The sequence below is a fragment of the Eulemur rufifrons genome, chromosome 28 (genome assembly GCF_041146395.1).
Source record: "Eulemur rufifrons isolate Redbay chromosome 28, OSU_ERuf_1, whole genome shotgun sequence".
Classification (NCBI taxonomy): Eukaryota; Metazoa; Chordata; class Mammalia; order Primates; family Lemuridae; genus Eulemur; species Eulemur rufifrons.
In genome coordinates, this window is record NC_091010.1 from 68,217,841 (window position 1) to 68,230,500 (window position 12,660).

At 50.2% G+C, this 12,660-nt stretch overlaps 1 non-coding gene across 1 annotated transcript; it reads right to left on the reverse strand.

Moving 5' to 3' along the window:
* Positions 1-11,107: 11,107 nt before the first annotated feature.
* On the reverse strand, positions 11,108-11,214 carry LOC138376691 (U6 spliceosomal RNA). Its single transcript, XR_011231676.1, has one exon. It is a non-coding gene; the product is annotated as a U6 spliceosomal RNA (small nuclear RNA).
* Positions 11,215-12,660: the final 1,446 nt, after the last annotated feature.

Here is a 12,660-nt window from a genome sequence, read left to right on the forward strand (position 1 = left end):
CTGGTTTTGTGGGTGCCTTGAGCACATACGTGGTCTCTAGGGGACAGCACTGGGGTACAGCTCGCTCTGCCGTCCATCCTGGACCGTGCTTTTCCGACCTTGCTAACCCCACCCACATCATTCGGCCTCCCCAATCACTTCGTGATTGTGCCTCTGCCCTGCTCACCCAGAAGGGCACCCGGCACGCTTGGGCAGGGCGGGGACCGGGCCTCCTCCCCACCTGCGTCACCCCTGAGCAGCTGCGCCAAGTGCTCCCTTCTCACAGCAGGGGGTTAGACCCAGAGCTAAATCAGACGCGGTCCCAGCCCACCCAGAGCTGGACACAAGAGGGTTCCCACGTCTGCCTGGGGGAAGGGGGCTTTGAGGAGGAAGAGCTGATGGTAAACTCCACGTGAGGTTAGAATGCGAGTGGTTTATAACTGAAGCTGAATTCTCTGACCAAAGTCTGGGAAGGTGAGTTTCCTGAGAGCCCTCAGACTGGTGTCTGTGTGGCCTATGCCCGGGGACCCTCCCCCAGGGTCTGACAGCGAGGGTCATCCGGCCCTGTCTGCCTGACTGGAGACTCATACATTCTGCTGGAGACCTACTGGAATACGTCAGGTCAAGGAGAAGCTGCCTTTCCTTTGGTGGCTGGGGACAATGACACCCTCAGAGCAATAAGGAAGGAGCCGAGCTTCCCGCTCTGCGTGGAACCCAAGCCCTCCTTGCGGCTAGCGTCAAGCAGAGCAGAGACTTGACTTTTCAGCAAACCCCAGGCACTCGGGGCTCACCTGGGTGCTGGCTCTTGCTTCCCGCCACATAAGGAGCCGAGCTCAGGGGCGCCGGTCTGTGCGTGATGAGGCCACCTGGGTGGAGGCTCAAACTGGCCTGTGCACCCCTCTTATTGTGTGTTGCCCGTGCAGCTTTGAGTGGGTCTCCTGGGCTTTCTACGCCTCTGCCTTTTTCTCATCTTTAAAATGGAGATGGTAACTCCGTGCTGCCTCTCTCTGTCCTGCCGAAGGTCGTTGATTAAATAGCCCTGAGTAGGCAGCTGCTCCTGCGGTGGGTCCCTTTTCCTTTGCTTCATAGAGTGAAGCCGTAACCCGAGCAGGGAGGGAAGTGGCAAAGTCAGGGTTGGATCTGAAGGTCAGGGAATGAGATTCACAACCTCACCGTGGCCTCCAGGACCACATCAAGGTTCCTGCCAGCGAACGCAGGTCCCAGGGGCATTCTGGGGAGGTGGCAGCTTCTGCCTCGGTGTGGGTTTGGGGCCAATATTTCTGCATCTCTGATTCTTTACCTCCAACCCTAGCTCACAGGAAACCCTGACCTGTCGCTGGGCAGCGGTAAAGAGTTTCTGTGGTGCTTTTATTATCATTGCGACTGCCTTTTAGCCACGGTGGCTCCGTATCGGCCTCTTGTGTACTGAGGCTAAATGCTTTTTTCTGTATTGACAAACAGAACTCTTCCTGCTCTCCTTACTTAATTAGGGCACTAAAAGACTGCCAAGCGCTAAATGCAATGACCAAGTAAGTAAATTTCCCCTGTTAATCTGCACATTTATCATAGTTGCCTTCGTAAATCCATGGTGACTGGCAAAGTCTAAAGTAACTCTCCAATTTATAACTGGAAGATAAAATTCAGATAAATGAACCATTAATGCCTGGTAACATGAGAGCATCATTATAGAATTGTCAGCACCAGGCAGAACCAGGGTTCCAAGAGGTGGGGCCCGTCCGGCTCCATCTGGCCGCCCAAATGCAGGCTACGTCCCAGAGCTGCTGCTGGTGCACCTGCCTCTTCCCTGTGCCCTTCTGCACCGAGCCAGGCCTCCTGTCCCCTCACCGGCAATGCGGTTTTTCTGTCGTACTTACACCAGCTGACATATTCTATATCAGTGTTGTTTATTTACTTATTGTCTGTCTCTTCCCACTTGAAACACAAGCTCTCCAGGGACAGGACGTTTCCGTTTTATCCGCTGTAGTTTTGTATCCCCATTGTGGTCTCTGGTATAGTGCATGCACTCCGCAGGTGTGTGTTGAATGCATTAATGAATAAAAAAAGTATATTTGGACTGGAGGGCAATCCTACATCTGTTACCTACTGAGTTGTGTCCCCCAAATTCATGTTGACACATTCACCTTGGTGCCTCAGAATGTGACCGTATTTGGAGATAGGGCCTTTAAGGAGGTGGCTGAGCTAAAATTAGGTCATTGGGGTGGGCCTTCATGCAATGTCCATACAAAAAGAGGAAATTAGGACACAGAGGAGAGAAAGACACAGCCCTGTGCACGCACAGAGAGACGACACCTTGACTGTGGACTCCCAGCCTCCAGAACTGTGGGGAGATAAACTTCTCCTGTTCCAGTCTGCGGGATCCATTACTGCCACCCGAGCCGACGAATACACTGTTGTTTCAGCAGCCACGCGAGGCAGGGCTGTCAGAGGCTGCAAACATCTCGTCCAGGACCCACCAGCAAGTGTTAGGTGCACCTGGTGTCTGGCCCCTGCCAGCCCAGCGCAAGCTTTCTGTCACCGCAGCAGAGGTGCTGATGGGAGCTGAGATGTCCACCTCTTCCTCCCCCATGGGCTCTGGCTGCGTCCTCTTCCTCGGGGGGCCTGGGCTGTACCACGCGCGTCTGCTCCCGTGCACTTCAGCCCATGTCATCTCTACCGCAGCCCTCGAGGTCGGCGTCTGTATCCGCCGTGTAGTGGACAGGGAGGCTGGAGGTCAGAGGTCGCATGCCGTGTTGTGGGGAAGCCAGGGAGGGGCAGACACGGCCCCAGGAACCACAGGCCACTGCCAAGGATGGCCTGGGGGGGGCGGGCAGCAGCTGGGCTGCACGTGGGTTTCTCCCAGTGAGGGGCTCCCTTCACCCTCTGCCCAAGGCCCCCCTTTGGAGAGGGGAGAGTGAGTTCAAGCCCCAAGCAGCTCCAGCCAGGGTGGGCCAACGATGACCCAAGCCCACCATGGCCTTGCCTGTGCTGGGCTCCACCCAGAGAGGAAAGGGCGCCCTCTTCCTGGCAGTGGCCAGGTCCTCGTGCCCCCAGGGGGCAGGACGGCTAGCGGTGGAGTTAAGACGAGTTGAAACAGTAAGGTGGCTACATTTGGCAGCTGCAGCAGGCTACTACAGGGCATGTTTCGGGGTCAGGGCCCTCCCCAGGGCTCCTCCCATGCACCATGTAGGGAACCGTGGGTGCTGTCTGCAGAAAGATGCAGCAGAGGGAACAGGGCGGGGGGCAGGGGGAGAAGCTGTGCTCTGAGGCCCAAACCTTGGGCCATGCCTGACCCCCAGGCCCTTCCAGTGCTGTCATCGGGGCCCGGCTGTCCTGCTGGGGCTGGCCCTGTCTCGGGACAACACGTCTGCCTCCATTCTATCGAGTTCCACGGAAAATTTCCTCCCTCTTTGTGTACTAGGAGTTCTTGCTTCATTATTCAGAAAGTCTTTAAGCTGATGCTCAACCTAGTTAGCTGCATTAACATATTTAAATGACAATTAATTGGAAAATTACAGTAAGGTGTAAAGTGGGAATCATTTCTTTCAAATGAGCATCTATGCTTGTTGATGAAACCGAGCCATTTGTTTCTTTCCAGGAAGTCTTCAAACCCCCAGCCGGGCACGTGTGGGCCCGGCACGTGCGAGCCGGGAGCCGCCTGTCGTGGAGAAGTGCCTCTCTGCAGCCCGTGCGGCCAAGGGGTGCCGGCAGCTGCCGGGAGGGCCCAGGCTGGCCAAGCAGCCAGGACAGGCGGGTGAAGGAGCCCTGGAGGAGGCAGCAATCTGACAGGCACCGGATTTCAAGGCAGATTTCTTGGGGGCCAGCTGAGTGTCTGTGGGCCCCCCTGCTTCAACCCTGGAGAGCCTGGGCCCTGGGCAGCTGTATTCTCCAGGGTCCTGGCCACCGTGGTGTGGCCTTTCTGGTGCAGAGTACTGGACCCAGCAGCCCTGGGGCAGGAGACCGGCTTTCCTATTTCCACTGAAGCTATAGGCAGGGCTGATAAAGTCACCAGAAATACCTGCAGTGACTGGGACCACCCACTGAGGACATCCCCTCTTGTGAGCCAGACAGGGTGCTAAAGGCACGGTCTCACCGAATCCCCTCAGTGATCTCCATCAAACACACGCGTGGAACCGAGGCTCAGCGAGGTCATAGCCAGAAAGCGAGAGAGCTGGGGTTGGAACCTAGGCAGCCGGGCTCCAGGTCTGGGCAGCTGAGCCTGTGGTCGGGCGGCCCTCTGCAGCCCGGCCGGTGAGGGGGAGGCAGTGGGGAGCACACGCGTGCACACACGAGCCTCCTGATGTGCAGGCCCAGTGTCGGCCACCATCCTCTGGGTGGCCACGGGCTCCAGGTCCCACCTCCCATGGGACACTGAGTACAACATCCTTCCTGCTGCCAGAGAAAGTAGAGCCGCCTTCAGGAGCGGAGGGGCCCGGCAGGAGCCAGGGTGCTTTCCCTTGTATGGGTGGCCGAGCCCACAGCTGGCACCTGAGCGCCACGGCGGGGCAGACCCTTGGGCCAGCAGGCCAACGTGGCTAAGGTACAGCAAGCTTTGGCCATCCTCCCCAGACTTTTCCTGAACTGACATCTCACACAACAGACGCTTAGGAAACATTTGTCTGATGCCTGAAGGTTCTAACTGAGAGCAGAGGAGGCAGAAATGCATGGCCTGGCAGGGGCGTGGTGCGAAACCGAGTGCAGTGGCATCCCGGCCCGAGCAGCACCCACGTTTTGCCGGGGGCTCCAAGACCTGAGCCCCCTCCCTGCCCCACAGGCCCGTGGGGGTCAGCACCGCAGCCCTTTCCTGCACACGGTGGAGCCGGACCGCGCTGAAGAGACCCTGAGGTAAGCAGTGATTGGCGTAGGATGCCCGTGGGCATCGCTTGGCATTTGGGGGACTCGTTCCCCTTCCTGCAGACGGGGTGGGTAAGTGGCAGGCAGTTGTTTGTCTAGATTCTCTGAGTCGCCTTGTGGGTTTGTTTCCGTCTCAGGCAGCCACGCCTCATTGCATAGCCGAAGGTCCGCTGGCGTTTCTAGATATTTAACGCCTGCACAATTAACCAATCGTGTTACGTAATGTGTTCTTGAATGCTCCATTTATCTCGTAATTGAACATTTGTGCTTTCTGTTGGAGCGCATTGATTTTCACTTTTAAAACTTCCATTTGGAAGTGCAAGCAACATTTTAGACTTACAGCGGGGGGCAGGGGGCTGGGGGGGTAGGGTCAGCCGCACAGGGTCTCTCAGCTGCCTTCCCCGCTCTCCCCAACTCCTGGCATGCTGTGTTGCCTCGTCCTCACGTACCCCTAGGGCCACTGTGCATTTGGAGGTGGAGGAGCGGCGGGGGGAGGCCAGCAGCCTGAGGATGGACATGTGAGCAGGAAGGTGGCTCGGGACTCAGGCCGGGAAGCGGGAGTCCAAAGACAGACCATGACTGCCGCAGGACGCTGCCTCAGTAGTCTTCATGCTCGTCAAGAGCCTGACACCGGGGCGCCGGGCTCAAGTTCACATCCAAAGGCTTCCTCGCCCTGGCTGGAGGGAGGTCTGCCCCGCTTAGCGGGTCCTCGTCTCCAGCAACCTCTGCTCTCTCCGCAAACTGCCGGCTGCGGGCTTCCCGCGTGCAGGACCGCCTGCAGACTGCACCGGCTCACTCTGATGAGCCCGTCCTGACGCCGAATGAAAGGCAGAAATCAATAGTGAACTTAGGGCTCCCTGTGCCCACAAGGCCCAGAAGCTGTCTTCTCAGCCGAGTGTCTTCCAGGCAGAGCCACCTGTGGGGAGAGGTGAAAGATACGTGAACTAATGAAACCTCCTGCAGTTTCAACCTGCCCATGTGTGGGCCTGTGTGTGTGTGGGGGGGGGGGTGGCGTGTGCACATCCTCTCTTGAGTGTCTGCATATGTCAGCTTCTGCACTGGGGCATATGCCTGTTTATACAGGTGCAGATGCATGCTCGTGTGTTGCTGTGCGTGTGCATGTGTCTTAGGAGTGGGTTGACCCCTGCACATCTGTAGATATGTGTGTGTATGTTGTGTGTGTGTGTGAGACTAAGGTCTATAGTCGCGCATGGATATGTGTAGGAGTGCAGGTGTGTACAGTGCTGATCTATGTACTAGTGATTGTAGCTGGGCATATGTGCACGAGGACCCACGTATGTAGAGTGTGTGTGTATTGCTGTGTGTGGTGTGTACTTTTCAATGCACATGGGTGTGTGTATGTATATGCATCTGGGCTCAGAGAATTGTGACAGGTTTACTGTGTGAGGAGCAGGCTGAGGTGTGAGCTCACACTGATTGCTCATATGCATTAGCTGCAACGCTGAGGGCAGTGGGCAGGGCTGCCTACACACAGGGCCTTCCAGAGCAGACCCTATGGGTGGCCCTGTTCCTCTAAGCAGCTGTGACCATGTACCATGGGGCCCGCCACACTGCCATAGCTGATTGGCTTAGGGTAGACACTTGACCCAAAGATACTCAGTTTCTAAGCTGAGCAAGGACCTCTGGCTCAAAGAGATGAGCTGAGACAATGGACATGTTCTCTTGGCCTCTGATAAGTACATACGTTATGGTGACTAGGACTGAGTATAGAGGAATGTGTGGGTACATGTGGGCTCCCCAAAGTGCAGCACACAGCCTGGATGAATTATGCTGGGGTCTGGTCTAACTACAATGTGCACCTTCAGTCACTCTCGTGTACTCATTGCTGGCCTATGGCTCATTTCTCCCAATACCCAGTGTAGTGTGTGGCCTCCTCGTAAGTACCTGAGAAGATGAAGATATGCACACACATACATGCACACACACGTGTGCACACACACATACGTACATGGAGTAAATGGAATGCCCAGACACAGACCGAAGATTAACAGCCAACAAGTTCATTATCTCGGAGAAATTCCATTGGCTATAAATATTGCAGGTGGATTGAGAAGAACAATTGCTGGCCTACCCATGCTTGGCCCTGGTTAAAGGGACACAGACTGGCATTGTGTCCCTCCCTTGCATGAGCCCCAATTCACAGAAAATGGGCAGCTGTGCTTCCTTTGTGTGAGCGCTAATTTTTCACTCATTGGGGTCCTCTACTGACCCTTCCTTCCTAGATCTAGAGCTAGTCTGGGAGCTACAGTAGTTTCCTAGAGCCTCTATAACAAGATACCACAGACCGCGTGGTCTAAACAACAGAACTTATTCTCTCATGGTTCTGGAGGCCAGAAGTCTGAACACAGAGAGTCCACAGGGCCACGTGCTCTCTGGAGGATCTACAGGGGGTCACTTCCTGGCCTCTGGTGTTGCCGCCAACCCTTGGCTTTCCTTGGCGCGTAGCTGCATCACTCTGGTCTCTGCCCCATCCTCACATGACGTGATTTCTGTGTGTGTTTCTGTGCCTAAAGCCCCTCTCCTTAAAAGGACACCAGTCCCATTGGATTTAGGGCCCACCCTCTTCCAGGGTGACCCCATCTGAATTTGATGGCAAAGACCCTATTTCCAAAAAAGTTCACATTCATAGGTTCCTAGTGGATAAATGGGGGGGGGGGCACTATTCAACACAGTACATGGACAGAAAACAAATTTAAAAAAGAGATGCTCTGATCCGCTCTCTGAAAGCAGAGCAGGATGCCACGGGGACTCGGGAGACCCATCCTGACCGCTGGGTTGGTGTGAAGACCCAGGGCTGAGAAGTGTCCAGAGTAAGACCCTCAGTAGGCAAGGTGGCAGGATGGGTCTCAGGCAGCTGTGCCCAGGCCACCTCCTTCCGTGTCCTCAGGTAGGGAGCGGGGGCCGTGGCAGAGGGTGCACAAAGCTCTGTTTCCTTTGCCCTCCCCTCACTGTAGCACCTTTGCCCCTGGAGGCCATAGGGTCTTTCATTCTAGAAGAGCAGCCAGTGGGAAGACTCGGACACCAAGGTGTCCACCACACCTAGGAGGCCACTCTCCCAGGACAGTCAGGCGAGGGGATGCCTACGATAGCTGTAGTAAAAGGTAAAAGGCAGAGGGCAGCCTGGCAGTGCGGCAGAAAACTCCGGAGGCCGGTGCATGGTAACAGCTCATCTGAAGCTAATCACCACGCTCTCTCATTCATTGAAAGCGTACTGGTGTCCCCCCGGGAGCACACCTCACCAGGGTAGGGTGTGAGCTTGTCACTAGCCATGTGCTCTGGCAGGGTTGTAGCAGGGTGGTTTGCCTAATGTTAGCTGAAGAAACGCCAAATATTTTAAACTCTACTTTCCTGCTCTGTATGGCACTAAATTTTCTTGTTCCTCTCGATTACGTCTGACAGGGGCAGTAATTCATTCCAGATGTCCAAATAAGAACAGGTGACCATAATTTCAAGGAAATCCAGTGTTGTGTTATATATTTTCCCTTAATTTATTCAAACTTCACACAGTCTTTGGAAATGACGTTCAATAATAAATAAGCATGACATGTCCATGCGAAGTTAAGGAGTAAATTGTGTGAAAGGGACGTCCACGGAATCACGCTTATTTCTAGAACCGCGTTGATCATTGTAAGGGTGAACGGAGCAGGAAGTACACTCTACATCATGACCTAACTCATGCTGATAGAGTTGCAACAAAACTTTGAAAAGACAATACCTTTATGAAACGCATTTGGATTCTTATCTACACTTTATTGTTTTTTTTTAATGCTGGCCATGACCTATTGAATTGATTTCACAGCCCAAAAGGTTCATACAGTTGAACAACATTTTGTTCTAGAGTCATTACAACATTCACCATTTTGGTGTCTCCCTTTTTCAAATATTTCTCAGGGCTCAGAACTGAGACTAAAGGGCAAGTAAGGAAGGTTGGTTCTAGTACGCTTTTTTTTTAAAATGAGATTGACAATGAGACACACCTTCATGTGTTATTTTCCTCCAGTGGGTATTTCTAAAGCAGATCATAAAGAATGAAAGGGCGATCCCAGATGTGATTTCCTCTTTCTCCAGATTAGCAAAGGTTGAACACCCAGAGGGCATGAGTCCCCAGCACTCTGGCATCAACTTCCTAAGCTCTGTTTGAAGTTTTGGAAAAGGATAGAATTCTCACCATAGTACCATAGTGTGTGCCTGGGCAGTGGAGACTTCTGTGTGTGACAAGAGCTTGACCAATGCCATATTTAGGCAAATGCAGTCATTAACCCTTAATGGACAAAGTGTACACATGGAATATAGACCATGTATGATCTAATCCAACCCTCTGCCACCCATCCACCCACCCATCCATCCATCCCCAACAACAGCATGATTTCTTTTACTAAGAAAAATTCAAATACACCTACAAGTGGAGAAAATTGTATGATGAAGTCTCAAATGCTTATTGGCCAGAGTTAGTAATTATCAGGATTTTGCCTTACTTGATTTTTTTGTTTGTTTGCTAAAGTATTTAAAAGCAAATCCCAGGTATTACTTCACTTTACTTCTATATACTTAATTGTGAATATCTAAAAAATACAGAGATTTTCTCCCATAAGCATACTCTCATTATCTCACAACAAAGAGAAATACACATTTGGAATCATCAAATTTCCAATCCCTAGTCAAATGTCCTCGGCTGTCTCAGGTCTAATTAAAGCTGGTTTCTATAAATCCAGATTCAAACAAGGTCCATACTTTGCATTTGGTCTTTAAATCTCTTAGGTCTCTTTAAATTTAAAGCACTCTCCCTTTATTTTACTTCATGACTTTGACTTATTGAAGAAACCAGCTCAGTGCTGCTTTGGAATGGATCTGTCTGTGTTCTTCCTCATCGTGTCATTTAACATGTTAGTCTATCCCCATGTGTCCTGTACAGGAAAGGTTAGTTCCAAAGACTTTTTTTTTTTTTTTTTTTTTTAATTATTTTATTATTTTATTTTATTTTTTTTATTTAATTTTACAGAATCAAAGAGTCTAACAGTATATCTTGTTAGATACAGTATGTCCTCATAATGTATACATTATTTCTTGTACAATGATATGAAATAATATGGGAAATATTCATGATAAATTATTAAGTGAACAGTGCAAGTTAAAAACAATAGTTTCATATTTTTTTTCCCACCCCCCCTTTCCCGAGTCAGCACCTTCAAGTGTTACCACTCCCCAAACGGTGCGCAATGCACTCATTGTGTAGGCATACCCCCATCCCCTCCCCCACCCCCCACCTCAGTCTGATGTCCAATTGGTGTCGTTTTCAGATTTGTATTTAGGTGATGATCAAGGAAACCAATTTTCTGGTGAGTACATGTGATGCTTGTTTTTCCATTCTTGGGATACTTCACTTAATATAATGGGTTCCAACTCTCTCCAGGAGAACCATAGAGATGTTGTATCTTCATCATTCCTTATAGCTGAGTAGTATTCCATGGTATACATATACCACAGTTTACTAATCCAATCATGTATTGATGGGCATTTGGGTTGTTTCCACATCTTTGCTATTGTGAATTGTGCTGCTATAAACATTTGGGTACACGTGCCTTTGTTACAGAATGACCTTTTTTCCTTTGGGTATATGCCCAGTAATGGGATTGCTGGGTCAAATGGCAGGTCTACTTGAATCTGTTTAAGATACCTCCATAATGCTTTCCACAGAGGTTGCACTAGTTTGCAGTCCCACCAGCAGTGTATTAGTGTTCCTGTCTCTCCACACCCACGCCAACATGTGTTGTTTTGGGTTTTTTTGATAAAGGCCATTCTCACTGGGGTTAAGTGATATCTCATTGTGGTTTTGATTTGCATTTCCCTGATGATTAGAGATGTTGAACACTTTTTCATATGTTTGTTAGCCATTTTTACATCTTCTTTTGAAAAATTTCTATTCATGTCCTTTGCCCACTTTTTGATAGGGTTGCTTGATTTTTTCTTGCTGATTTTCCTGAGTTCTAAATAGATTCTTGTTATCAGTCCTTTATCTGATGTGTAGTATGCAAAAATTTTTTCCCATTCTGTAGGTGGTCTGTTTATTCTCTGGACTGTTTCTTTGGCTGTGCAGAAGCTTTTTAATTTAATCATGTCCCATTCATTTATTTTTGTTGCTGCTGTGATTGCCTTGGGGGTCTTCTTCATAAATTCTTTGCCTAGGCCAATGTCTGTAAGAGTCTTTCCTACATTTTCTTCTAGAATTCTGATTGTATCACGCCTAAGGTTTAAGTCTAAAAATATGGAACGCTTCACGAATTTGCGTGTCATCCTTGCGCAGGGGCCATGCTAATCTTCTCTGTATCGTTCCAATTTTAGTATATGTGCTGCCGAAGCGAGCACCCAAAGACTTGATTAGAGTTAGATTCACTGTTTTTGGCAAAGATCATGCAGGTATTGTACACTGTGTATTTCCCTATGTATCGCATGTCAAGATGTCCATAGCATTTGATTACTCCACTTTAATGATACACAAGCGAAGTGATGAGAGCCGGCGTGTGCAGAGAGGAGAGGAGGAGGGGGAGATGCCAGGTTCTGCTTAACAACCAGCCCCCTTAGGAAGGAACAGAGCAGGGACTCACCCCCAAGAGAGGGCACTAATCTCATGAGGGGTCCACCCCACAACCCAAACACCTCCCAGCAGGTCCCACCTCCAACAGTGGGGATCAAATTCCAACAAGGGGTTGTGGAGGGGACAAACATCCAAACCATAGTCCACCCCTCCTCCCCAAAGCTGGTGAGAGGCACATCCACGTGGCCACCAATGACTGAGCCCAGCCAGATTCTTCTTTCCAACCCAAAGCTAAAGAAAACGTCTTCCTCATCCCATGATGTTCAGCTGGTTACGCTGGAATAAAAGGTACAGATTACGGGTCCAACTCTGCTCTCAGCTCACGGTGGGCTGTTACGTGAGGAACCGTCTGAGCAGGCGATCAATAACTCGTGTACCCATCAGCCGGTCGTTTGATGAGTCCAGTTGATTGTTTACAACATCACAGTCCTCTTGACTGGACTTTATTTTCCCAGACTCTTCTATGTGTGCACATATAGCCTAAGGATGATCTGTGGGTATATTTCCAAATATTTTTCCTCTGGAATCGACAAGTTCCAGACATTAGATTAAATGCACAGGCCAAGGCAGATATCCTAGTACACATAATGGTTGTGGAGAAGCCTGTTGTGCCTGGTTATTACAGATCACATGTAACAGTGTGTAAAATCTCCCGCTGTTCAGAGATTCTTGTACTAAGCAGGTTAATTAAACCTTAATTTGAATCTCCCAGCTTATATGGGTCTGGCCTTAAAATTATCCCACCTAATTCTCTGTCTATGTATGCATTAGTGAAGGAGGGAGAAGTAAGGTAAGGCATTTTATATGCCTGAGTCATTAAATTGGCTTAATCTAATTAGTAGGTTGTGAAACAGTTGAAGGGTTTGATGGACATGTCACCTTAGGAAAGCCAGTATATTTTAAAATATTATTTTTCTTTGCAAAACACCAGCTGTAATGTTTTTGGTATGATAACAATTCACGGTAAAATTAAATTACCCAGCATTACCTAGGAATCTCACATACACACATTCATCTCAGGCACCTACAGATCTGGCTGGGGCTACAGGACCCCCAACTTTTGGAGACAACGGTCAATGTCAGCCTGTCTTGGGGGCATTAATCTAACTTTATGACTCAAAAGATCTGGATATTTCTAAATGTCCACATGCTTGTCAATACACAGCCACAGCCAGTACCTTCCAGCCCCATCACTCCCTTATCCCACCCCCCAAACA